At 46.0% G+C, this 26731-nt stretch overlaps 1 protein-coding gene and 1 pseudogene across 1 annotated transcript in view; both read left to right on the top strand.

Moving 5' to 3' along the window:
* The window catches only part of GRM8 (glutamate metabotropic receptor 8), a 504716-nt gene that overhangs the window by 355328 nt on the left and 122657 nt on the right, over window positions 1-26731 (top strand). The gene's annotated exons all lie outside the window — the stretch shown is intronic.
* On the top strand, window positions 15602-15719 carry LOC136658137 (5S ribosomal RNA; annotated as a pseudogene).

Here is a 26731-nt window from a genome sequence, read left to right on the forward strand (position 1 = left end):
AGAATTAGAAGATAACTGCAATATTGCAGCCGATGAAGGCTGATAACGAGCATCATATTATTTCTTGCTTAGCTTCATAATGTGTTAGAGGCTTTATTGGCTTAGGCAAGCCTGAAGGCAGGTGCCAAAGTAGTATTTGCATCAGACTCTTAATTGATTTTAATGTATCTGTCTGTGTCACAACCTTCAGTGGCTCAATCTTGCTTGGATCAGTGGTTAAATCAAATGGGTTAAGGCCCCGATCCTGTCCCCTGCCACTAGCACCTATGCAGTAGTGTCACGTAGGGGTGCACTGCATTCAGTGTTGGGGGGGAGGGTGATCCAAGGGCAAATGGGAAGAATTATTTCCACCTCCTTTGGTGGCATATGTCCAAGGAGATAAAAGGGGCAGGTCCACTCACTCTTCCCTCCTCCTGCCCTGGTTCCTCTCCCTCCCCATCCAGTCCCTAGTCCTCCCACTTCCTGCCCACAGCCTGCCCCTGACTCACCATCACTGGGACGGGGGGCTCTACGGAGGCCACTGCTTTGCAGTTGCTGCTACTGCTTGCTTTTTCCATCATCAGCCCTGTTGATTGTTATAGGGTGTTGCATTTTGCAAGGCCGTAGGTTGGGCTGCGCTGACGGTACTCTAGTTCCGGTAGCACAGCCCAACCATAGCATTGGGCTGTATATCTAATTAAATACGTGGTCTCCTTTACTATTCTTTTGTAACTGTTAGAGTGCTGAAGCTCTTGTCCTGTGTGTGCAAGGATATTTCCACACAGGTATTAGTTCCAGATTTGCTGCTCTTTGTTCTCTTACTTTTAACAAAACATCTCAATCACATAATCAACAGGCCTTTGTTATCCTGTGGTTTCCCCATCTGCTTTCGTCTCTTTTGCAGACTTCAGAAAATTGAATTGTTTTGGAAAGAAGGGAAAAGTAGCAACTGAGCAGATGCCTCAACACTACTGTTCATTTTTTCCCCCCAGATGCATGTGTTTGAGATGCGTAGGCATGCTTTGAGTAATTGAGCCCCTTTGCCATATGCATTCAGTTGCATACCACAGACACACCTTCACCATTACATTTCTGATCACCAAAGAAGCGTTTGGGCCTCTTCAGCCTAGAAAAGAGGCGCCTGAGAGGGGACAGGATTGAGACATACAAAATTATGCATGGGAAGGATAAAGTGGATAGAGAGATACTCTTTGCACTCTCACATAACACCAGAACCAGGGGACATTCACTAAAATTGAGTGTTGGGAGGGTTAGAACAGACAAAAGAAAATATTTCTTTACTCAGCATGTGGTTGGTCTGTGGAACTCCTTGCCACAGGATGTGGTGATGGCATCTGGCCTGGACACCTTTAAAAGGGGATTTGACAAGTTTCTGAAGGAAAAATCCATTATGGTTTACAAGCCATGATGCGTATGTGCAACCTCCTGATTTTAGAAATGGGCTATGTAAGAATGCCAGATGCAAGGGAGGGCACCAGGATGAGGTCTGGTGTGCTCCCTGGGGCATTTGGTGGGCCACTGTGAGATACAGGAAGCTGGACTAGATGGTCCTATGGCCTGATCTAGTGGGGCTGTTCTTATGTTCTTATGATCATCATCAGGCACCTTTCAGTAGCACATTTATTTTAATTGATTTCTAATTAATGCTGCAGTGCAGATGCATAGGAGGACACCAGGATGCAGGTCTCTTGTTATCTGGTGTGCTCCCTGGGGCATTTGTTGGGCCACTGTGAGATACAGGAAGCTGGACTAGATGGGCCTATTGCCTGATCCAGTGGGGCTGTTCTTATGTAGATTCATATTGTTCTGTTGAGCACCTGAAATCTCCTTTTATAAGTCTTTTCCGGTTTCAAATTAGACTGATTTTTTCTGGAGGTATGCAGAAGAGAGTAAGTGAATTATGATACAAGCCTGTTATTTCTTATAGTGCTGTTATAGTGCTGCAGTGCTTTTCTACTGACTTTTGTGCTATTGGACAAATACTGTAATGCATTAAAATCTATATCTATATCTATCTATCCAATAGCACAAAAATGTAATTGCACTCATAACAATTACATTAAAAAAAGAATGGGGCTGTTGAGGAAGTATGTTGTTGAAAAGTGGATGGGGTGGAATGAGGAAAGCATTTTGGGAAGTGATTAATAAAGAGTTGTTTTAACAATTGTTTCAATATCAGGAAGAGACACTCTAAGCCAATTGAACCGATTGTCCCCAATTGGGCCCTGTGTCTAAGGGCCCCCCACGCTAGGGTAAAAATAAATAAATAAACTTAATATTTTTACTAAATCATTTCCCAGTCACTAAGATAAATGGTTTTCTAACTATTTACTTTTTCAAAGATAATCTACACATTTTGCTTATTACATGTTTGCAATTTGTTTGCAAGGCATACATGTACTTAGATCCATTTGGTCCATTAAGTCAAATTAACTTTTTAAACGCACATGTTGATTGCTTTCCATTTTACCATAGAGATATAAAATCTATAATAAATTTGATTTAGATCGTTAAGACTCTATAGCCCTTGGCTGTGAACCAGGGGCCCCGACCCAAAAAAAGTTTCCAATGAAGCCCCACAACTCCTAATGCCGGCCCTAGAGACATGATCAATAAAGGCCAGACCTGTGCTGACCTGAAGTCTATAACTGTGCAGTTTTAAGCAGAGTTTCTATGCATGCCTGGGAACAAAATCTACTGCAGGAGAGTACATTGGGCTGAAGCTTATGAGCTTTGTCAAGTTCACTAGTGCGGCTGGAACATAGTAAGATGTATACATGGAAAAAGGGTCTATAGCCAGAGAAATCTGGAAAGTCAGTTACTGTTTCAGATGTTGCCAAAAATCGAAAAAGCAACCATTGGGCTTGTTGAAGAGTCCCTTCTGTGGCCAGAATGTGAGGTCTTCCAGAGCATTCAGTCTTTGTAGTTAGCAGCTCCCTGTATTACACATTGCTAGTACAGGCATTCCCTGGTATCTGTGGGTCCAGTATCCACGGATCCAATTACCCCCTGTTCCCCACGCCCCCCCATGCCCCATTACCTTTGTTTAGATGGATTACATTCCCGTGAATTGACAAGGTGTCTTGCTTGTACAAACACTATAAGCAAAATCTTATAGCCATGAGCAACAGGAAACAAGAAGTGTATATGTGCTCTTTGATGAGTGTGGAGTCAGTGTTCAGCCTAACATCACCTATGGAAAGACCTATGTGCAAAATTAATGATTTGAAAACCAACCAAGCGACCACAAGAAGCATAACATCTAGATGTTGTCCCATTGGATTACAGGTTCTGAGCTTTAGTTCCAAAGGAAAGGGAGAGGGAATTTTGGGCCAAGCTATAATGACACACAACCCCTCCCCACCAGACCAGGGGGTGAGCCAGGTGTTCTGCAAGGACCTCAAGCAGTCAGCCAGGACTATCAGCACATGTTCAATGATAAAAAATAAGACTTGGTCACAAGTTTTTAGAAAGTAAAACTGCTCTGGCTATTGCCATGAATTCAGTTAGCCTTGAACTTGAGCACTGCATAAAATCCTATCTGGATAATGTTCCCTTAATTTTTTTTCCTCCCCAGTCAGTTTATCATGCATTATTTTGCTCATCTGCAATATACCTACTTTATTTAAAAAAATACATTAAAATAATGCTTTGTTGTGAGATACAGTCAAGTTTGCATCTTTTATCATCTATCTGTTGACTCCTTAGAGATGTTCCACCAAAAATCAATAACATCCGGATCAATAAAAAGAATGCTTCTTGAAAATGTAGATGATTTTGGTCTCTATGACCCTGGCTTGTGAATACTGATTTTTTTTTTTTTAATTTAATGGAAACAAGCCTAGGGTTCATTGTGAATTACCTCATCACTCAGAAGAGATGTTGGGGAAGGTGAGACAATAAGATGGTGAAGCCTAATGAGAACACAAAACTGTGAACACAGTACAAAGGACAAGAGAAAATGAAAATGGCTTAATAGAACTGGGTCACTGGGCAAAGTTCAGGGCACACATCGATCAAATCCTGATTTCAGATACAGCTTCCAAGAGAATGCCTTGGTTCAACAAGTGACTTATTAAGAAGAATCCTGCTGGATCAGGCCAAAGGCCCATCTAGTCCAGCTTCCTGTATCTCACAGTGGCCCACCAGATGCCTCAGGGAGCACAAAAGACACCTGCATCCTGGTACTACTCCCTTGCGTCTGGCATTCTGAGGTAGCCTATTTCTAAAACCAGGAGCTTGCACATACCCATCATGGCTTGTAATCTTTGATGGACTTTTCTCCATGCACTTGGTGCACAGATGACTAACAGGATTTCAAGGCCTTTGTCATTTTCCAACCCCATCTCTTGGCCAATGTTTGACTTTGATGCCATGTAATTATATACACAGGTATGCACCGCTTAACCTTCCCTTTAAGAATGGACCACATATACATATACAGTGGTCAAAGCACATCAAAGAGGCTCCTAATGAGGCAATCAGGTCTCCCACAGCCTACGGCAGAGTGTCTGTTTACACAACAAAGTGGCTCTTAACGCAAAGAAGAGGCAATCTCTCTCCAGTAGCCTGTGTGACCAGCTAGTGTCTGACAGAGCGTGTCTGTTTACACAACAAAGGCACTAGATTGGGCTGAATGTTTGCTTAATGACCTAATCACATAACAACAGGGATTGGAGAACGTATCCCTGTCGTTAAGTGACGTACACCAGTACAGTGTTACGAATCAAGTTATTGACCAGAGCTTGGAAAAGGATGGGTTCAAATGCAACATCGATTGAAAATAAAATCTTTTTCAAAAACATTCCATTCCATCGTCAGCCCTAGTTTGTTAATTCTAATGCAGTGAGACAGCAGAGAAGATCTAGGCAGTCACACAAAATGAGAAAGTTCGTAGAAAATTATCTGTGGTATTTAGAACTACTTGTCTTGGGTTGATGAGAAGAGATTATTTGATATCCCTTTTTTCCCCTCCCATTGTTACAAAGACCGTGAAATTGATTATTTTCACTTGTCTGCGTTTTGTCAGCTGTCAGTCAGCATCAACTAAGTGCTTTAGAAAAGGAAGCATTTTAGGAAAAAAAAAAATTCCCTGTTGTTAATTCCACACTGTGGTTTTTGTTTTTTGTCTTCCCTGCTCAGCCTTTAGCAGCATGGCATATGCATGTCTGTGTCCATTTTACATGACATTACGGTTCTGGAAGGAATGCATCTGAGAAGATTAAGTAGAATAGGAATCGAAATTGTGTGTGCGCAACTAGATCATGGAAATGGCATCAGCATTCCCAAATAATTTCTTGTTTTGATAACCAGCACCAGTGCTTTCCAGCTTTGGAAAATACTGATCAGAGCTTGAGAAGGGGATGCCCTCTATTTAGTGGATGAAGACAAAGTAACTATGGAGCCAGTTTCCTGTTTTAGTCTGGAGACTGAGGAAAAGCTGTGAGTTAGCTGAACCATCTTGGGATGCAGATGCTGTGTTGCGCATCCTGCAGGATCAATTGATTGGCTGAGTGTTGTAGGAGTGGCTGTTGGCTTCTACTATGTTCTGCTTCTATTTTTGTAAAGATCACAAAGAGAGCATAATCTGTAGTACTCAACTGTCCAGAGTTAACTAAGGGCCCAATCTTATCCAACTTTCCAGCACCAATACAGCTGCGCCAATGGGACATGCACTACATCCTGCAGGGGGTCATGGTGGCCCAGGGGCAGATCCATTCTTTGTGTTTTTTTTGGGGGGGGCGTGTGCTTGGTGGGGGTCAAGGAAGGGTAGTGGGTAGGCCTCCCCAGGTCGCCTCCTTGGATCTCACAAAGAAGTGACCTCCCTCCTCTGCAGCCTGACTCCTTGAGCCGAGCCACCAGATCTGGGAACCCCACTCCTTCCGGCCACATGGCCAGCCCAGGGTCTCTTGAGTTATTGGGCCAGCCAGGTGTGATCTTGCCACTGACACCCCACCCAGTGGGTGTTCCCCTGGCACCTGACTTTGCTCCCCATCCTGGCGGATGCCCTTCCCCCCGGTGCAACGGTTTGGGGAACCACGGCACCCCCCTTGGATCTGTCCCTGTGGAGGTCTCCTCACAGTAAGGGAATGTTTTTTTCCCCTGATCTTGGGACTACATTGGAGCTGCATCAGCACTGGAAAGTTGGTTAGGATTGGGCCCTAAAATATTGTAGCACTTGCACTGAAAATTCTCAGCACCTGAAGGAGTGGGAAGCATATTGTAGGCAACCTTCAGTCTCGAAAGACTGTGGTATCGCGCTCTGAAAGGTGGTTCTGGAACAGCGTCTAGTGTGGCTGAAAAGGCCAATTTGGGAGTGACAATCCCTTCCACACTGGGAGCAAGTGCAGTCTGTCACTGGTCTGTCTCCCTGGCTATGGGCCTTCCTTCTTTGCCTCTTTGCCTCAGACTGTTGGCCAAGTGTCTCTTCAAACTGGGAAAGGCCATGCTGCACAGCCTGCCTCCAAGCGGGCCGCTCAGAGGCCAGGGTTTCCCACTTGTTGAGGTCCACTCCTAAGGCCTTCAGATCCCTCTTGCAGATGTCCTTGTATCGCAGCTGTGGTCTACCTGTAGGGCACTTTCCCTGCACCAGTTCTCCATAGAGGAGATCCTTTGGGATCTGGCCATCATCTATTCTCATGACATGACCGAGCCAACGCAGGCGTCTCTGTTTCAGCAGTGCATACATGCTAGGGATTCCAGCACGTTCCAGGACTGTGTTGTTTGGAACTTTGTCCTGCCACGTGATGCCGAGAATGTGTCAGAGGCAGCGCATGTGGAAAGCATTCAGTTTCCTCTCCTGTTGTGAGCGAAGAGTCCATGACTCGCTGCAGTACAGAAGTGTACTCAGGACGCAAGCTCTGTAGACCTGGATCTTGGTATTTTCCGTCAGCTTCTTGTTGGACCAGACTCTCTTTGTGAGTCTGGAAAACGTGGTAGCTGCTTTACCAATGCGTTTGTTTAGCTCAGTATCAAGAGAAAGAGTATCGGAGATCGTTGAGCCAAGGTATACAAAGTCATGGACAACCTCCAGTTCATGTGCAGAGATTGTAATGCAGGGAGGTGAGTCCACATCCTATGGTTAGCTTGTTTTGGGATGTTCTTACATTTCTTTTCACTTTGGCCTCTTCTCCTTGAATCGACTGCCAAGAATTTTGCATCAAGTCAAATAAAACCACCAGGAAAATCTAGTCCTGTTTCACTTTCTAATATAGTGAGGAAAATGTCAGTGTTTGCTCAAAGAACTCATTTCACTGCTGGCAGTTACTGTTGGCAAGTATGATTTTAAAATGTATTATCTGGAGGGATCGTAATGAATTTTAGATTAACGCGAGACTGCTAAAATTAGTGCCATTGCTAAAAATGTCATGCCAATCATGTCTTGTTTTGCAATCACACAACTTTATTTGAGTTTGTTAGATTTCCCTGTTGTAGTAATACCATCTAGCATGGATAGCAATTAATTTCTTAATGAATTCTTTGAGCTCATCTTTCTTAGCCGAAACTAGCTGAGTTATATTTACAGCTACTCTCAGTAACCGCTGTAAATTTACAGTAGCTGTATATTTACAGCTACTCTCAGTAACCTCAGAAATGTTCTTCCTAGATAGCTGGCAATGGTTCTTCCACGGAGCGCTACGGAATTACTGCTCAAAGGCAGTATCTATGAAAAGGAATTCTGAATATAGTTTTGCCATCCATGGTCAGAACACAATTATCGTCTAAGCAAACTAAAGGAACCATCATGGTCTTCGCTTTTGGAATTCAAGGGTTTTAAGTGACTCTAACCATGAAGCTGCACTAAGCAATCAATTTTTTCCCCCCAAAATCGAATATGAAAATCTAGTTCTTGATAATGACAAAATCAAACCTTTTGCTTATGAAGGATAGGGGATGGACAGAATGGATAGAGAGATGCTCTTTATACTCTCACATAACACCAGAACCAGGGGACATCTGCTAAAATTGAGTGTTGGGAGGGTTACGACAGACAAAAGAAAATATTTCTTCACTCAGCGTGTGGTCGGTCTGTGGAACTCCTTGCCGCAAGATGTGGTGATGGCATCTGGCCTGGACACCTTTAAAAGGGGATTGGACAAGTTTCTGGAGGAAAAATCCATTACGGGTTAGAAGCCATGATGTGTATGCACAACCTCCTGATATGAGAAATGGGCTATGTCAGAATGCCAGATGCAAGGGAGGGCACCAGGATGAGGTCTCTTGTTATCTGGTGTGCTCCCTGGGGCATTTGGTGGGCCGCTGTGAGATACAGGAAGCTGGACTAGATGGGCCTATGGCCTGATCCAGTGGGGCTGTTCTTATGTTCTTAACTACAATTCCCAGGAAGCCTTGCAGGTCTCTTGTTATCTGGTGTGCTCCCTGGGGCATTTGCTGGGCTGTTGTGAGATACAGGAAGCTGGACTAGATGGGCCTATGGCCTGATCCAGTGGGGCTGTTCTTATGTTCTTAACTACAATTCCCAGGAAGCCTTGCAGGTCTCTTGTTATCTGGTGTGCTCCCTGGGGCATTTGGTGGGCTGCTGTGAGATACAGGAAGCTGGACTAGATGGGCCTATGGCCTGATCCAGTGGGGCTGTTCTTATGTTCTTAACTACAATTCCCAGGAAGCCTTGCAGGTCTCTTGTTATCTGGTGTGCTCCCTGGGGTATTTGGTGTGCCGCTGTGAGATACAGGAAGCTGGACTAGATGGGCCTATGGCCTGATCCAGTGGGGCTGTTCTTATGTTCTTACATGTAGTGGATGGGAATCCACATGTGGTGAGAGTTACGTGAGAGTAGCTTTTGAGTGAGTAGGAAGAAGGGAAAAGGATACCTCATCTCTTCTCATCTTTTTTTCCTATTTTGATGCTCAGAAATGCCCCCCCCCCCATTTTGTATCCAGCCGTCCAGACTCCTGTCTGGAGCTCATGAAGCTCCTGTTGCTGTATGTAGTGCAGGGGAGACTAGTCACTGATTATATCCAGGGCAGATATATCCATCTAGTGTGGATGCCACCTGATGCAGCATTTAACTGGTCCAAAAGTTCAGGGGTGATGTAACGATGTACTCACAATGTCCCCAACCTTGTGGGCTATTGCGTTGCTTTCAATGCAAAAAGTCTTCCTCTGAACCACCTCAATTTGGCAAACTTCAACCCACTCCAGGCCCTGTGTTCTCTCCGGCAAGTGGCAAAAACACGATTGTTGGGGAAGAGCCCAAGCAGAAGATCACTGCCTGCTTCACTTCAGGCACCATTAGGAAGGGTGACACCCAGTGAGGTCCACATCACCTGCACTCCTGTTGTGACACTACAGCAACTGTTACCCTGCACATGCCTGATCTCGGAAGCTAAGCAGGATCAGGCCTGGTAAATACTTGGATGGGAGACTGCCTGGGAATACCGGTTGCTGTAGGCTTATACCATAGTCTTTCAAGACTGAAGGTTGCCAACCATGCATGGCCCAGGGAAGTGGTGCAACATCTGAGGTCATTGCTGAGCACTGATGGGATAAGTGTCTTTACCTCTCTTCCACAGTCATTTGCTGCTTGATTTCTTTGTCTGAAGAAAGGAAGGTTGGGTCTGATCCTTTGAGCCAGAAGTCAATGCCGTGCCACTGTTCTGATAGCTGGGTCAATGTCATTTCTCTGGAAGCAAACTTTTTTTTTCAACTATGTAAGCTATCAGAGATGTTAAAACCTATTAAAGGGCTTAGGCGTGGGTGGGGAGCAACCAGTGGAGGGAGCAGCAGATTGTGCAGTCTCGATAGCCCATGTCATTGCCTGCATGCATCTGATACATTCCCGAAAGCAATCATAATGGGATTGCGATTTACAGGCAGTATAATAGGATAGATTTGTTCCACTTGCCCGACGGAGATGCCACGGTAGCTTGTCAGTGCAAGCTACTCCTTATATCACACAGCAGATGTGCGTGTTAGTTTGCTCCCCTACATAGAATGTTGTTTCCTTGGCTTCTATATACGTTAAAAAAAGAAGCCAAAACAAAACAAAAATCCTCTTCATGTTACTTTAAAATGCTCTCTGTACAACCCTTCAGCCTGCTGTCAATAGAACTTGAAAAGGCCCCAAATGTCCAGTCTATAGCAGTGGCGTTGCAAGAGGGGATGCAAAGCACTACATTTTGGAGGTGCCTGAATGTGCTCTGCAAGCAGGCCCTTCCTCTCCCCTTTGCCTCTCTTTTGCTCCCACCACCTGGAATGGCTCTGAAGGGGAAGAGACACTTGCACATTCAGGTGCATTCAGGAGCCTGCATAACTTAGTGCTTTGAACCCCCTCTAGCTATGCCACTGGTCTATAGTTTCTCATGGACACAGCAACTGTTACCCTGCACATGCCTGATCTCGTCTGATCTTGGAAGCTAAGCAGGGTCAGGCCTGGTTAGTACTTGGATGGGAGACCGCCTGGTAATACCGGATGCTGTAGGCTTATACCGTAGTCTTTCGAGACTGAAGGTTGCCAACCAACCAACATCTTGGGCGCAATCCTAACCCCTTCTGCGCACATTCTGCGCACATTTAGGGCGCAATCCTAACCCCTTCTGTCAGTGCTTTCCAGCACTGACATAGGGGCAATGCAGCTGTGATGTAAGGGAACAAACATTCCCTTACTTTGAGGAGGCCTCCGTGAGTGACACCCAACTGCAGGATGCAGCACACGTCCCATTGGCACAGCTGTGCCAGTGCTGGAAAGCACGGACATAAGGGGTTAGGTTTGTGCCCTTAATCTGAAAAGCTACCACTGAATTATGCCACAGTTCAGGGGGCCTCATTAACAGATGCATTTGCATTTCAACTAGGATAATCAGATATCTAATTTCAAATCGTTCTCAAAACCTGTCAGTCTCTCTCCTTCTGCAGGGACAATGGAAACAGTTTAATAACATGTTCTTTAAAAAAAAAAACAGTGGTTGTTCTGAGGAAGTTACATTTTTAATCTCCAAATGTTGGCACCTAAAAATGGTAGACATCTTAGGACCAAATCCTAACCAATTTACCGGGGCCAATGGGGCATGTGCCGCATCCTACAGTTGGTGGCAGTCACGGAAGACTCCTCAAGGAATGTTTGTTCCCTTACCTTGGAGCTGCATTGCCCTTACCTTGGTACTGGAAAGTTGGTTAGGATTGCGCCCTTATTGGCTCAGTATTTCAACCAACGGAGACCTAGTAAGTGATTAGGACCCAATCCTAAACCAGCTCCAGCCATCAGAGCTTTTGCAAATGAGCTGGAAGACATATTTAGACCGCACGGAGGCCCGTTGCCGCAGCTGAAGAGGCCTATCCTAGCAGGCCTCCGTGGGTGTTGGAGCGGTGCCTGTCAAACGGTTAGGCTTAGTCTGTAAGATTATAAGAGCGATTGATTTTTTTAGTGGCCAGTTCCTTGAATCTGTTACCAGATACAGTGATGGCATACCAGATTACATTAGGGTCTGTTTTTAATTTGTGTGTATCAACTATTCATCTCATAGGTATTTTGATTAGGATTAACAACATCTTGCTGCTGACCAGGAAAAACACAAAATTGCAAAAAAGTCCTTACAAAGAGATTACCCAGAGATGGTAACATTTCTAGGATTCATTAAAAGTTGCATTTTTTCCCCCTAACTGTGGTTTGTGATGTACGGCCACAACTTCTTGCTCCAAACTTTGTTCATCCATCAATCTCAATGGCCTATTGTAGTAATTAGGCCTGCAAGCACAGAAGCTTAAGTTGATTAAACGGTAGGACCCAACGTTTAATCAGGGAGGAATGGTTAATCTTTAGGGGCTTTGAGATAAGGCCACACTAAAGGGCTGTTTATTATTATTTTTAAGGCTATTTTGTTACTTGTGCTTTGTTGTACAGAATCAACAAAAGAAGAGATCCGGGTGGTCAGGAAGCAGTAACTTTTGCTTAGTAAATTGTCAGCTATCTTATGCGACTTTCGTGATATATATACTGGTGTCCCCCGATATCCACGGGAATATGTTCCTGCCCCCCACTCCGCAGACACAGGAAACTGTGAATATGGGGGAACCCTAGTTCCATGCCCCCCTGCACCCATTACCTTTATAGTTGCACAAAGGATTGCACCAATATTCAATTTCCTACCTTTGTGATCTTAAACTGCACTGGTTGCAAGCTTCTTGGGGTTAAAGATAGCTTTAAAGGCCCTGTTCCGGGTTTCCTGCTCCTTCATTGTTGCCCTGGAAGGCATCAGTGTAGATGCTCTACTGCTTTCAGGCACAAGATGGGGTGAGCAATGGAATCTAATTAATTCCATTCTTCACCCCATCTAATGTTGGGCAACCCAATCCTGAGCTGCCCAGTGTGCAGGGCTGCAGCAGCGCCGAAAATGGCAGCCGCTGAATCCTGTGCGCTCCAGGCAGCCGCCGGTGACTCCTCAGGAGAAGGGGACTTTCATCCCCTTCCCCCAGGTAAAGTGAGTAACCCCACAAAGGGGCTACTTGATTCTACGGCAACCCAAAGGTCGGCATGGAATCAAGAGCCTCCGTGTCGGGCGGCCAGCCCAACACGGGGGGTCTGGATACAGTGGAGCATCAGTCCCACCTCCCTCCCTTACTCCCTCCCCTGGAACGCCTCCTTCCTGCCCTCCCTCTGCCTCCCCCCACCCCGGAACGCCTCCTCCCACCTCTCCCCACATCTCCACCTACGGCTCTACTGCTCAGTGGTCTGAACAGCGGAGCTCTGGCGCTTGCCCAGCGCTAGCATCAGCAGAGCACCGACACTAGGTTTCGCAAATATGCCTTATGGCTCAGTGCCAGCGTGCACAGTTTAGGATTGGGCCCTGAATGCAGTATAGCATCTATGCTAATGCATTCTGGGTTGACAATGGAGGAGCAAGAAACCTGGAAGTAGGTCTTTAAAGCTATTTTATTTCCTTTTATTTGTTACCCTCTGATTTTTTAAAATCCTCTGGTGGTTCCGAAAAGGAACCCCATTAGACAATGAGGTATGACCTGTAATTCTTCAATTATTGGTTAGACAGCAGATTGTTAATTTAACCAAACATGCTTAATTGATTGACAGCACAGACAAGTTACTGTATGTATAACAATGGACTTGATGGGTTAGATGTAGTTCAGATCTGATGTAAGACTTAATTTTCAGGCTTCCCTGGAACATGGGCCTTAAAAATAAAACACCTCTTTTTTCATGCTAGAAACTGTGATTGTCAATTCTTTGTGCATACACTGCATTCAGGTTCCCTATGCCTTCCTGAGAATAAAACCACCTTTGTCTTTTGTCAGCAACACAGTGATTTCTGAGTAGTCATATTATAGATGGCATCTAGTTTAAAGTCTGCTTATGTTTTATTTATTTTGACTTTGAAAGGCAATGTTTTTTGTTGTTTTTTTTTTGAAAAAAAATGTAGCCGCCATCAGCGTGGCTAGAGATAGCAACACTAAATCAGACGTCAACATCTGTGATTCAAGGTTTGAAAAATCCTTTCAGCGAAAGCAGGGCCTCTGAGAGGAATTTTATCAGGGGATGCAAAGTTTCTTTTGGGCCCCTTCCCTTCTCCATTGGATCATAATTCCATACGATCGTCGGATCATAACTTCTCTATGATATATAAAACGGTGTAGGCTTACACAAAATGTGAATACTAGTCTTCACACAGTATAGGCAAACATTTTCTGAGATCCCAGGAAATTTCTGGCTCCCCTCCTCTGAACCCAATCCTATCCAACTTTCTAGTGCCGGTGTAGTCCCAATGCAGCCCTTGCCTTGAGGAGGCCTCCATGACTGCCCTTCCACTGCAGGATTCAGCACATGCCCCATTGGCACAGCTTCATCAGTGCTGGAAAGTTGGATAGGATTGGGCTCTTTGGCTCCTGGGCCCCCTTTATGACCCAGGCATAGGGTCAATGTACTCCCTGCACTCCCTCTCATGAAGATAAGAACATAAGAAGAGCCCTGCTTCATCAGGCCAAAGGCCCATCTAGTTTGGCTTCCTGTGTCTCACAGTGGCCCACCAGATACCTGGTGCCACTCCCTTGTATCTGGCCTTCTGAGGTAGCCTACTTCTAAAACCACACGGTTGCGTATACCTGTCATGGCTTGTAATCTGTGATGGAATTTTCTTCCAGTAATTGGTCCAATTTAAAGTCACCTTTTAAAGGCATCAAGGCCAGATGCCATCACTACATCCTGTGGCAAGGGTTTCCACAGGCTAATTACATGCTGGTTAAAGAAATATTTTCATGGACCCTGGTGAGATCAGAAAAATATGACTTCCCAAAAAATTGTCAGCCCCCCTCCTTTGTCTCTTGGGCCCCTTTTTGTACCAGGCCAAGGTACAATCTACCCCCTGCACCTCTCTCTTGTAGGACCTGAGTGAAAGGAAAAACTCAGCACAACTTTAAAATATTCTTAACATTCAAAGGTAGAGCCCTGCTTAACAGTGGGGTGATGCTGGAACCATACAAATCTGTCCTGATGTTCTGATGTCATTGAACTGTTAGGGTTATCACCCCACCACGTTTTTATAATGGTGCAATCATCCACAATGGCTGTAGATGTGGAATAAGGCCATTCTTGGAAACAAGGACTATCTGGCTTGCCTCTCTTTTCATTGAAATTTTCCATGAATTGTATATAAGGGAGGAAAAAAGGAAGCGGTAGAGTACTCAATAATTTACTTCATGGCCATTCAAGTGAAGCTTATGGGGACTGTCCAGAGAATGTCATCCAAGGATTGCAGCTCGAATGCTTTGCAAATTGCTATTCTTTTTAAAATGCCTTCTGCTAGGTTGGGCTGTGTTTCCACTAGTGCAAATAGCTGAGCAATAACTCTTCTGGCCTTGCCACTGAAGGTTTTTGCTACGATTTCCAGATCTTAGAGCACAGATGATTTATTAAAGATAGGGAAGGCGGCTGAGGGAGGACATGATTGAGACATACAAACTTATGCAGGGAATGGATAGAGTGGATTGAGAGATGCTCTTTTCCCTCTCACATAACATCAGAACCAGGGGTCATCTGCTAAATTTGAGTGTTGGGAGAGTTAGGACAGACAAAAGAAAATATTTAGTTACTCAGCGAGTAGTTAGTCTGTGGAACTCCTTGCCATAGGATGTGGTCGTGGCAGCATATGGCCTAGATACCTTTGGAAGGGGACTGGACAAATTTCTGGAGGAAAACTTCATCATGGCTTAGAAGTCATGATGTGTAAGTGCAACCTCTTGATTTTAGAAGTGGGTTACCTCAGAATGCCAGGTGCAAGGGAGCGCACCAGGATGCAGGTCTCTTCTTGTCTTGTGTGCTCTCTGAGGATTTGGTGGGACACTGTGAGATACAGGAATTGGAACTAGATGGGACTATAGCCTGATCCTGCAGGTCTGTTGTTATGTTCTTAGGGAAAGGGATGAATATTCCCGTATTTCTAAAGGAGGGCACCTGGAGAGAAAATGTTTGTTGCCCACTTTGTTGCCCACTGCTATGGAAATGCCTTATTTGGGGACTGGCATGAATAGGGACATCCCTCAGCATGTCCAGGGTAAGAATGAAAGGCACCTTCTTATCTTTTCTCTTGGCTGTCACTGCAAAGTAAAACAAAATGCAGATGGAATCAGGCAAGGGGATAACATCCTGTTACCCTGCACATGCCTGATCTCGTCTGATCTTGGAAACTAAGCAGGGTCAGGCCCGGTTAGTACTTGGATGGGAGACCACCAGGGAATACCGGGTGCTGTAGGCTTATACCATAGTCTTTCGAGACTGAAGGTTGCCAACCAACCATGTAAGCTCTTCTTAACCATGTAACCATGGAAGCTCTTCTGCTACATGTGCAGTATTCTGTTTATCACAGAATTATAGAGTTGAAAAGTCTCCAGTGGGTACAAACTGCAACAGCGGAGATTCCGGCTGGACATCAGGATGACATCCTGATGATAGGCAGTGCAGTTTGGCAGTGGAACAGATTGCCAAGGGAAGTGGTGGATTCTCCCTCACTGGAGATCTTCAAGCAGAGGCTGCTGGAGATGCTCTAGGACAGGGGTATCAAACTTAAGGCCTGTGTGCCAATTGCAGCCCCCAGAAGCTATTTATCCAGCCCCAATTATAATTGGGTTCGCTCATATCTTGAAATTATGGACAAGATTTGCATGTTTTCAGAATGGCCACCATATGTTTAATGATGTTATTTCCAGCCCTTAGAAGGCACCACAAATGCTAACTTTGGCCCTCTACGTGAAACTAGTTTGACATCCCTGCTCTTGTAGGATTTCCCACTGCAGACAAGGGCTTGGACTAGATGGCTTTGGGGGCCTTTTCCAATTCTATGAAAAAGGAGGGGGTAATGCAAAAAAATTCTTCACTCATAAACATACCTATATCCATATTTGAAGCTACCTTATACTGGTCCATCAAGCTCAATGCTATTCTCTGACTGGCCTCACCATTCCAGGTCTCAAGCAATGGTCTTTCACAGACCTTAATACAGGTGTGGCCTATTTATCCACGGATTTTTTATCTGCGGATTTGTCTCAAGGCGAATGGGGTGGGGGTATGGAAAGTCACACACACCTTTGCCTCCTTTGCCCTGCACTGGCATCTCGCTCCCTTTCCAGGCAGCCCAAAACACTGCAAAAAGACTCTGCCTCGCCCAGGCAGGGAAATAGCCCTGGAAGAGGTTCCCCTTGCAAGGAACAGTAACATTCCTGGAGCTCCTGAGCCTGCAAAGAGGCTGAGGAGGGGAAGGGGGGGGTAGAAAACCTCTGTAGCCAGAACACATGCAGCAAGGTGGAGCTTGCTCTCACTCTCCCTCACTCACACACACGTGCACACGGGGGCAGGTGTAGTAGCAACAGAGGGGATTGCTTTAAAAACCCAGGGAGTTGTTGGATCCTGGGGAGGGTTTGAGGGTCCTCTGGCCAAAACAGGTTCAGACTCACCATGTGGCAGGTCTCTGGGGTGAGGCTGAGTGGCCTCAAGTCCAAAAAGGGGGGGGTTAGATCCACCCGGGTCCCCCACTTTGGCTTCTAAGGTAGCCTGAGTCTCATGGGCATGCAGCCTTCCTCCTGGCTGTTAGCCTTGCCCAGCTTCCTCATCATCATTGGCCTCCCTGGCCTTTATGGAGTTCCCGGCTCTACCTCCTCACCCAGTCAGCCCGGGCACCTGGTCCTAGAGCTAACACTGCCCTGCTATCTGAGTCTGCGGGAGGCTTGCTCACCAGCTGAGCGGTCTGCACCCTGGCTTGCCTCCTGCTCCTCCTCCCCACCTGTCTCCCCACCACCCTGCTCCTGGCTGAGCCACCCCCATGGGGTGAGAAGACCCAGTGGCATCCACGGGGGGAAATGCCCTCCCTGGCGGCACTGCTTGTGCCCACTGCCACCCAGGGCTCTCCCCCATCCGTCCCCCGGCACCCCTGCACTTTGGGGAGGAGTGCCTCTCTGGGGACTGCTCCTGCTCCACCCACAGCTCCCCGCCAGCCGTGGCAGCCCGCAGGGCTGACTGGTGGGATCTGCCCTCAGCCTCCCGTGGCTCTCCCCCGCCTGTCCTCTGCCCTCCCTGCACCTCCAGGTAAGGCAGGAGCTGGCCAGGCAGTGAGCCCCTGACAGGAGTGTTTGCCGAATTCCCCCCTTCACCCCCCCCATGGTGCAGGCTATCACCGACACAAGCAAGCCTTCCCACCAAGCAAAGCATGAGATTTAGCCTACAATCCTCTCCACACTTTCCTGCGAATAAGCCCCATTGTAGTCAATGTAGGGCTTACTCTGAGTAGAAACGCATAGGGCTGGACTCTTAAAAGATCAGCATCCCAACTGTGAAAGAAGCCGGGCAGCTGGCAATGGGAGGGCTGAGTACGGAGCGGAGGGGAGGGGATTGATAATAGCTGCCTTAGTTTCCTTCCATCCGGAAGTGTCAGGCTGCAGTGTATTTGCGTAACTCTATGGAATTTTTGTTAATCGCGCCGAGTCACGGAACGGAACTAACGCGGATAAATAGGCTCCACCTGTATCTATCACTGAAGATGCCATGGATTGAACCCAAGGCCTTAATCAGGGAAGGATTGTGCTCTACCACTGAGCTATGGCCTTCTCTCAAACTCATTCAGTTGGCATCAAAGGACATGAGACATTGTTCCTGTATATCATTACCCAAATCATGTTTGTCCTTTTTGTTGTCCAGTGTTTGTTTGTTTGATGCCACCTGTGCTCATTCTTCCCACTGTTGTGTTTCTGTTGTTGTATTCCAAGAAGATTAACAGATGCTTTGTTCACTACTGACATGGTCGAGTGCCCAGCTTCCAAACCGAGAGTATGGGAAGCTGCCACCTGGATGCCACCAGTCTCTTAATTTACAGGGATGGTCTCTTAGTATGTCCGAGAGAGTGCAAGGCTGGCACAAAGTTGCGACAACTGGCATTGCAAGCCACTAGGATGATGGGCTTGCAAATTAGAGCGACAACAGCAGCGCTGGTGGCCATAGCCAAGTGCAGCATGATGCATTATGCTTCAAAGAGATGTGCAGAGACCTGATCTGTCGAAAGTGGGATGAAGGACAGAACTGTCACGGAGATATTGGGTGATATGTGATTAGATGTCAGAACAGTTTCAGAGGGGAATAGGGAGTCCCAACATCAGAATAATATTTGGCTGACAGTAAGATGCAACTGGATTGGCTTAGCCAGTTAAGAATACCAGGAACCAGGTTTTTGACCTTTCTCCATATATGTGCTTGTTGTTTCCAATTTTCCTATTCTCAGAATTTACAGCCTCATCTTTTCCCTTGTATTATCCTTTTCTGGCCTCCAGGCTCCACCTCCCAGTTCATCCTACAGCTCCCTTCAAGCTTATATATATGTATGTTACACTTTTCTCAATACTCTAGGGCCAGTGGTCTCACTAGGGTCTGCATCACCTAGTGGGATCTAGGTGATTCAATGGGGGTGGGGCAATGGGGGTCTGCATGGTGATGTACCATTGCCCCACCCCATTGAATTTTTGGCTATAAGTTTTGATCAAATAGAGTTACTTTGATGTGGTTTGTTTCATTGCATTCTGCATGAAATCGCTGGCCTCTGGCACCTGGTGACGCAAACCCCTAGTGAGACCACTGTACCTAGCTATTGCATTGTCATTGGTTGTGAAAATCCTTGATGTGCCCCAGCGCTATCTGTTAAGACAGAATGTTAATTAAACATGTTTGAGAGAAAGAGCATGGCTATTACGTCTGAACTGCACACCTCCAACCTGTTGTCAGTTTTGTTATCATGGCAGCTGAATGTCATTCTGGTTTCCCTTTCCTCTTGCCAATGCACTTTTCAAGCTTTGTTTTCTTTTACGTGCATTTTGTGCCGCAGAGGCTGTGCGGTTTAAAATGCTCCTGCACAATATGTTTGTCTTAATGAAGCAAATCCTGTTACCTAATGATAACAGTAACATTAATTACCATTTTGACTTAAAGATCATTCAGCACCTAAAAGAAATAATAATAATAATTCCCACTGTGCTTCATCCTTTACAGCCTAATCCAATTTGCGCTCTTTGTTCTAAAGATCTGAGATAGACAAAAGTATGATTAAGCCACTAGGGGAGCATTATCCACTAATGTATGACTGATCAATAGAGAAATTTATATCACCAACGATAATAGAAAGTACTATTATAGTCCAATATTTCTACAGCGTTTTGCTTTACATTTTGAAAGCTGCCTTGAACAATTTTGAGAAGGCGCTAACGATAGGTGTAATTTTGCTGGTGCACATCATAGCTTTTGCCGGTGTAGCTCTTGGAGCCAGGCTGGAGCTGTGGGCCGCAGTGGTATAGCTAAAGGAGGCCCTGGGGGGGGTTAAATTGCCATGGGCACCATGCCTGGGGGGGTGCCTTTTGAAGCCTTTGGAGATCATCAGAAGGCATTAGAAGACTGGAAGTACCTTTCTAAGGCTGCTGGTAGGTCTACCGAGCCCCAGGGATAATGTGCATAGCCTTCCCTTCCCCTAGAAGTCCTGCTGCAAGCCTTAGAAAGACACTTCTGGTTTTCACTTTTTAAGGCCTTCTGTGGGGGTGTTAAAAAATTTGTTCTGCCAGATGCCAGATAGCATAGGTGCAACACTTGTGGGCAGTCATCTCTGGCACTCGGTTGGGAGACAGCATAATTGTACATAAGGAAGCATTAATGTGAAATACAGTGTTATTTTCTTTCAGGAACCAAACATGTAGGGCAAAGTTTGCCTCCTTTCCAGAAATGCACCTTGTTCCTTCCCTACCTACCCCCCCTATTTTTTATTTTCGTGGTACCATCGCTGCTTGCAGGTTCATGCTTGATACACTCTGAAACATTTCTCTTCCAACAGTACAAAAGGGTGTGTTTATTAAATTGGATTTTAACTTTCTTAGTAAAAGATAACTTTCCAATAGCTGCGTGTATTGCATTTGACACATCAGTTGACCTTAGGCAGATAGCGTGAAGAAACAGAGAAAGAAAGAAACAAAATGTAATTGTTAATTGCTGGGCTGGCTGTCTTTAAAGATTATCTGCAGAGCAGCAAATTGTCCTTAGATGGACAATTTAAATGAGCAGTTTTCATTCCACAGTGGTAAAAAGATTTGGGGAAATAAAAACAAAAACCCAGAACACAGACATGTACTCATGCAACCCACAATAAACTGGATTTCCCTTGGGAGTGCTTTCCAACAGATGCATTTTATTCTGGAATGGCCATTGCATTTGTCTCTCATGCTAAACAGTTTTTATTCAAGAAAATGGTTGGCAACCTTCAGTCTCGAAAGACTATGGTATAAGCCTACAGCACCTAGTATTCCTAGGCGGTCTCCCATCCAAGTACTAACCAGGCCTGATCCTGCTTAGCTTCCAAGATCAGACAAGATCAGGCATGTGCAGAGTAACAGTTGCTGCAAAGGACTTTAAGAATTTGATTAGACATGTGGATACCTCTTCGTTGTTGAAATAATTGCAGTGGATCCCTGATGTGTGGGCATGTTCCCCCCACATCTGTAATTTTCTGCCAATTGTAATGCTGCACAAGAGGAAACTATTATTTTTCTTTTTCAAAAATCTGAATAAGATTTCATTCTCACCACTAATCACTTCCCTGGGTTGAGAAAGGTCTGAACCTGCATTTATAACCATATGGCTGGTGACATCACCCGAGGTCAATGCCAAGTCCCTATGGCTATTAAAGGGCAATTAGTTAAAATTAATTTCAGTATATAAATGGAAACTGGCCTTTTCCCCTTGAGCAGTAAATATTAGTATAGAGAAGGGAATAGCCATAAGAATTCCACATACAGAGTTTCAGGATTATCACACCAATGATATCCCAATTATGTTAAGTAGATTTATTCCTTGTTGTGTGGCATAGGGCAGGCGTGTCGAGCATGAGACCCATGGGCTGGATGTGGCCCTGGGAAGCTCTTTATGTGGCTGTCGGTCTCTCCCAGCACCACCTTCAGCTGCTTTTAGCTGCTCAGCTATGCTAAGGTATCACTCCTGAAAAGGCAACTTGCATGGTAATTGGGGCATTTGGTGGGCCACTGTGAGTTACAGGAAGCTGGACTAGATGGGCCTCTAGCCTGATGCAGCGGGGCTGTTCTTATGTTCTTATGGGCTCTCTCATATCTTGAAACTATGGTCAAGATTTGCATATTTTTCTCAACTGCCGTTTGTAGCTAATGAGTTCCTCAGTGAGAAAAAGTGCTTATTTTTGGTCATGACCTGCTTAATGACATCACTTCCGGCCCATAACAGACATCATGAATGCTATTCGGCCTGCTGTATGAAACAAGATTGAGACCCCTGACACAAAGTGTCCTGTGCCTCTGAGGGTTCTTAATTCATAGACTCCAGTGGTCTGTTGCATTGGCTTGTGTTTTCCGCATGAATTAGGTGGACTAAAAGCTGAAGATGTCTGTTGTCAAGCCCTCCTTCTGGTGCAAACTCTTAGCAGGTTGGGAAAGGTCCCAGTTTTCCATTACTGATCTCTTCAGATTTCTTTTGCCCACCTGCTCAGCTCAAGAAACTTGCACAAACTCCAAGCAACATCCTTCCTTGTACCCAGAATGCCATAGAAGAAAGTGGCAACTAAAAAGCCTTGTGAGTTGAAATCTCTGCCACTGGGCTACAGCTACTGAAGCCTGCCAAGTGTTCTTGGCCACACACCACAACAAGGTGTGGGACAGTCTTCCCCTGTGCACGACGTACATGTAGGACATCTGTTTTCTTTAGTAATTGTGCGAAAATAAATCTGAGCAGCTTTTGCTTGGAAGAAAATGTGTGAATAGGGTTGCAGTGAATAGTTTTGATTTGATTGTCAGGCCAAAAATTGTGATTTGGGTGAGTTAAATATACATACACAAATCAGCTTTGTACAAATCTTCCCTTTCTTATGTTATTTGCTTGTTTCCTTCTCTACTTCTGCCTTAGTTCCATTCCTCACCCCTGTTCCTATTTAGTTCCTGTGGCAGTACGCAGCCGACCCCGCAGCTCCAGAGACTCATGGTCGGGCAAGTACTCCCGGGAAATAACGAGGCACACGGCAGTGCTCCACTAGCAGATGTTCCTTTCTTTGAAGTATGTACAAGATATTTAGAGTTCAAAGGCAGTTGTGCAAGCAAACAGCACAGATAGCTCTCTTTCTCGATACTCCGATCACAAATCACACCAACGTAGCTTCCCGCAGACACTCCACATAACATCTCCCACATAGCAGCTTGCACAGGCTGCAGTATATACTGGCACTGGCCAATGAGAGGCAGGCTACAGTCTGGTGATCCTATGACTCACCATCTGGTGACACATCGGGTGACAAGATATTGCATCAGCCACTCCCATGATGCTACACTGTATGCAGGCCAAGACATTAGGGTCTTGCTCTATCCAGGCTGTAAATTCTCTACAGGCCTGGGGCATATAGCATAACAGTTCCCCTAGTCCAGAGGTTTTCAGACTGGGGTGTCGCGACCAGCCTGAGGGCCCTGGCCTCTTTGCCCTTAAGGGGCGGGGGCAGCCAGGTGGCAGGGAGGAGGCAGCAGTGTGATCCCCAGGATCGCACCACTCAGGGGGCTGCAGGGGCTTGGCTGCACTCACCACAGCCTCCTGCAGCCTCCTGGGGGCGCGGGAAGGCCTGCATAGCTGTCCGCAGGTCTCCCTGAGGCTTCCAAAGTGAAGCTAAACTGGAAGTGGAAGCTAAACTCCGCTAAACTGGAAGTGGAGCACAATCATTCCACTTTCACTTCTGACGGGGCTGCAAGGACTAGGGTGCACCCTCCAGTCCCTGCAGCAGCCGTCCCTGGGTGCGGGGAGCCCTGCTCGAGCCTCTGCACTTCCGGTTTTGCAGAGGCAGAGCGCGATCGCTCACTTTCACTGCTGCTGACCTGGGGAGCCCCACAGAGGCTCGCGCAGGGCACCCCGCACCCAGGGACGGCTGCTGCAGGGACTGGAGGGTGCTGGAGGGTGCAGGGTGCACCCCAGTCCCTGTAACCCCGTGCGGCGTGATCCTGGGGATTGTGTCGCTGCCTTTCCCCGCTGCCTCCCCCTGCCCCCGCAAGGACTTACTGCGGGTTTCAAACTCCTGGAGAGTTTGAAAACCGGAGCCCTAGTCAATCAGGGATGCTGTAGCACGTCGGATGATGTCACAACACTATGTCGGCAAGACAATGTCAGTGAGGGCACTGAAAATAAGAACAATGCTTCCTGGATTAAACACAAGAGAGATTTCAGCCAAATCCCACAATATACCCATTACTTTCCCCAGGAAGCAATGGGGAGCTTCCCTTTCCCCTTTCTTGGAAGAGGCAGCAGCAAGTTTAAATTGCGGTGTGGGGCTTTTTACTTTTCTGTCCTCGAAAAATGAAGAAAGACGGGTGAAAGGTGATCTACGTGGTTCCATCCATCCTTTTGCCATCACAACAACCCTGTGAGGTAGGTGAGGTTGATAGTGACCATCACCCAGGAAGCTTTGTGGCTGAGCAGGGGTTTGCACCTGGATCTTTCAGGTTGATCACCAGAACCACACCTTTAAGGTTTCTGATGTAATGTTCCTATGGGAGGGTTTTGTGGTCACGCAGCCCTCATTGGGAGAGATTAGAGAGAAGAGTCATCTGAGAAAGAAAGAGAGAGAGAGAGAGAGAGAGAGAGAGAGAGAGAGAGAGAGAGATTTTGTTCTTCTGATCCAGAACACTTTTGGGGATGTGTTTATTCTACTTCATTCCAGAGATAGAATGAGATACAGAGCCCAATTCTATCCAATTTTTAAGGGCCGGTGCAGCTATATCAATGGGGCGTGCACTACAACCTGCAGTGGGGGGGGGAGTCACATAGGCCTCCTCAAGGTATGGGAGTATTTGTTCCCTTACCTCCGGGCTGCATTGCGGCTGCACCGGTGCTGGAAATTTGGACAGGCTTTGACCCGCAGTCAGTTCTCTGCTAAGTTTAGGTTTCTGGAAAACCTTGTGAATACCGAATTAGTGCATACTGAATGATTGAACCTATGAGAAAAAATGAGGTTGGTTTCTCACAGACACTCTTCATCATTCATGAACTTTATAGACCTGAATCTTACTTGGAAGTCTATGGGGCTCGGTGATAATAAGGGCTTATCAACATCTCCAACATCTGATGCTTTCTCTTCCTTGCTGGCTATACCTTGTGGAAGGTTGCTGGCCCAACAGTGAGGTCTCAGAGTTCAGCGGGGAGGGGCAATTGCTTTACCTATCTCCTCCTTCACCTGTCTCATGGCTCTTTCCCCAGGCTTGGCCCAGCCACAGTATTCACAGATAAGGAGAACAGAGCAGATAAGGAATTCGCATATAAAGAGAACTGATTGTATAAAAAATGATCTCCCTCCGTGCCAAACTACATGGAGCTCGTAAACTTAGAGTTCAAAGTTTCTGGTGAAAGCGTCCAGTCTCTTAGATAGTTCCTGTGTGGACTGAGGAAATGGCAAGGAGCAAGTCACACTTCTTGATTGCCACATTATTTTGTTGGCATTTGTGTCGGAGGGTTTTGGTCCATTTGCTTGCATTTTGGAGGGTTGCGGAGGGTTGCCGTACTGTAGGTTATTGAATCTTTGCAACTGGGAATGCTGAAAATGAGAAGGAAACCCAGCCATTCAAAAGGATATCGCAGATCGCTACCTGCCAACTGTCGGAATGAATCAGTTACTCAAGAAATATTAATTGCAGGAGACGTGTCGCCCTTAATTGCACTCGGATAGCAGGGAAATAATTTAATCTCAGTTAATTGCATATCAATTTCAAGTAATGAAGAAGCATATCTCTTCTGGACAGCAGGCAGAGCCAAGTACAGAAGAAGCTTCTGGTACGGATTTTTGAGGACTTGCTGTGTCTCATCGAGATGGCTCATATCACAGCTGTCATGCAACATGACAGCACAATAGCGATATCACCGGACACGATGCATCACCAGCAAGGCAATGTGACAAGATTTGTGTAAAGCAATTTTGAGGAGAGCGGAATCAATTACTTTTTGCTCCCATTGTCAAAAGATGCCCATTCCCATGTGTATGGAAAGTGTTTTGTGTCTAAGGGCTCGATTTCAATTTGACGCTACAGACCCACAAACTTAAGGGTACATGATCCAACCTGAGCACACAGCAAAGATTTCCTTTCGTTGTGGGATGGAGAAAAATTCTTGCATCTCTTAGATTTTTTCCCCTCGAATGTCAGTGTGGCTGTCCCCCCCCCCTTCTGCCTCATCCAATGGGGGAAATGACATTTTATCAGAGCACAGAGGCTAGAGAAGGACGAACATGTTCCACTGGTTTATTTAAATCAGTGGTCTTCAATCTTTTCTGTGTCACAAACCCATAAGTAAAATTATGAACTGGGGACCCAATGTCGATCCAGCCCTCTCCTGGGATCTGATCCACCCACCACCACCACCCCGCCCTGTCACCCCCTACCTCACAACATGATTGAGACATACAAAATTATGCAGGGGATGGATAGAGAGGATGGAAAGTTGCTCTATCCTTTTCACATAACACCAGAACCAGAGCACATCTGCTAAAATTGTGTGTTGAGAGAGTCAGAACAGACAAAAGAAAATATTTCTTTACTCAGCCTGTACTTCAGCGATTTTCAACCTTTTTCATCTCATGGCACACTGATAAGGCCACTAAAATTGTCAAGGCACACCATCAGATTTTTTTTACAATTGACAAGGCACACCATGCTGCCAGTGGGGGGCTCACATCCCCATTGGCCCTACTAAATGACCTTCCCCCAAATTCCAGTGGCACACCTGTGGCCCACTCGCAGTACACCAGTGTGCCACGGCACAGTGGTTGAAAATGTCTGCTGTAGTTAGTCTGTGGAACTCCTTGCAACAGGATGTGATGATGGCATCCAGCCTAGGTGCCTTTAAAAGGGGACTGGACAAATTTCTGGAAAAAAAGTCTATCACATGTTACGAACCATGATGTGTATGTGCAATCTCCTGATTTGAGAAGTGGGTTACCCCAGAATGCCAGATGCAAGGGAGGGAACCAGGATGCTGGTCTCTTGTTGTCTTGTGTGCTCTCTGAGGCATTTGGTGGGCCACTGTAAGGTACAGGAAGCTGGACTAGATGGGCCTATGGCCTGATCCAGTGGGGCTCTTCTTATGTTCTTATTTAACAACCCTGTGAGGCCTGAGGAGCTGTGGGGCAAAAAAAGTGATTCTCTGCAGGATTATATCAAGAACTTAGTTTTTATATAAGGAAGTACCATTTTTGAATTGAATCCA

Source organism: Tiliqua scincoides, chromosome 7 (genome assembly GCF_035046505.1).
Source record: "Tiliqua scincoides isolate rTilSci1 chromosome 7, rTilSci1.hap2, whole genome shotgun sequence".
NCBI lineage: Eukaryota > Metazoa > Chordata > Lepidosauria > Squamata > Scincidae > Tiliqua > Tiliqua scincoides.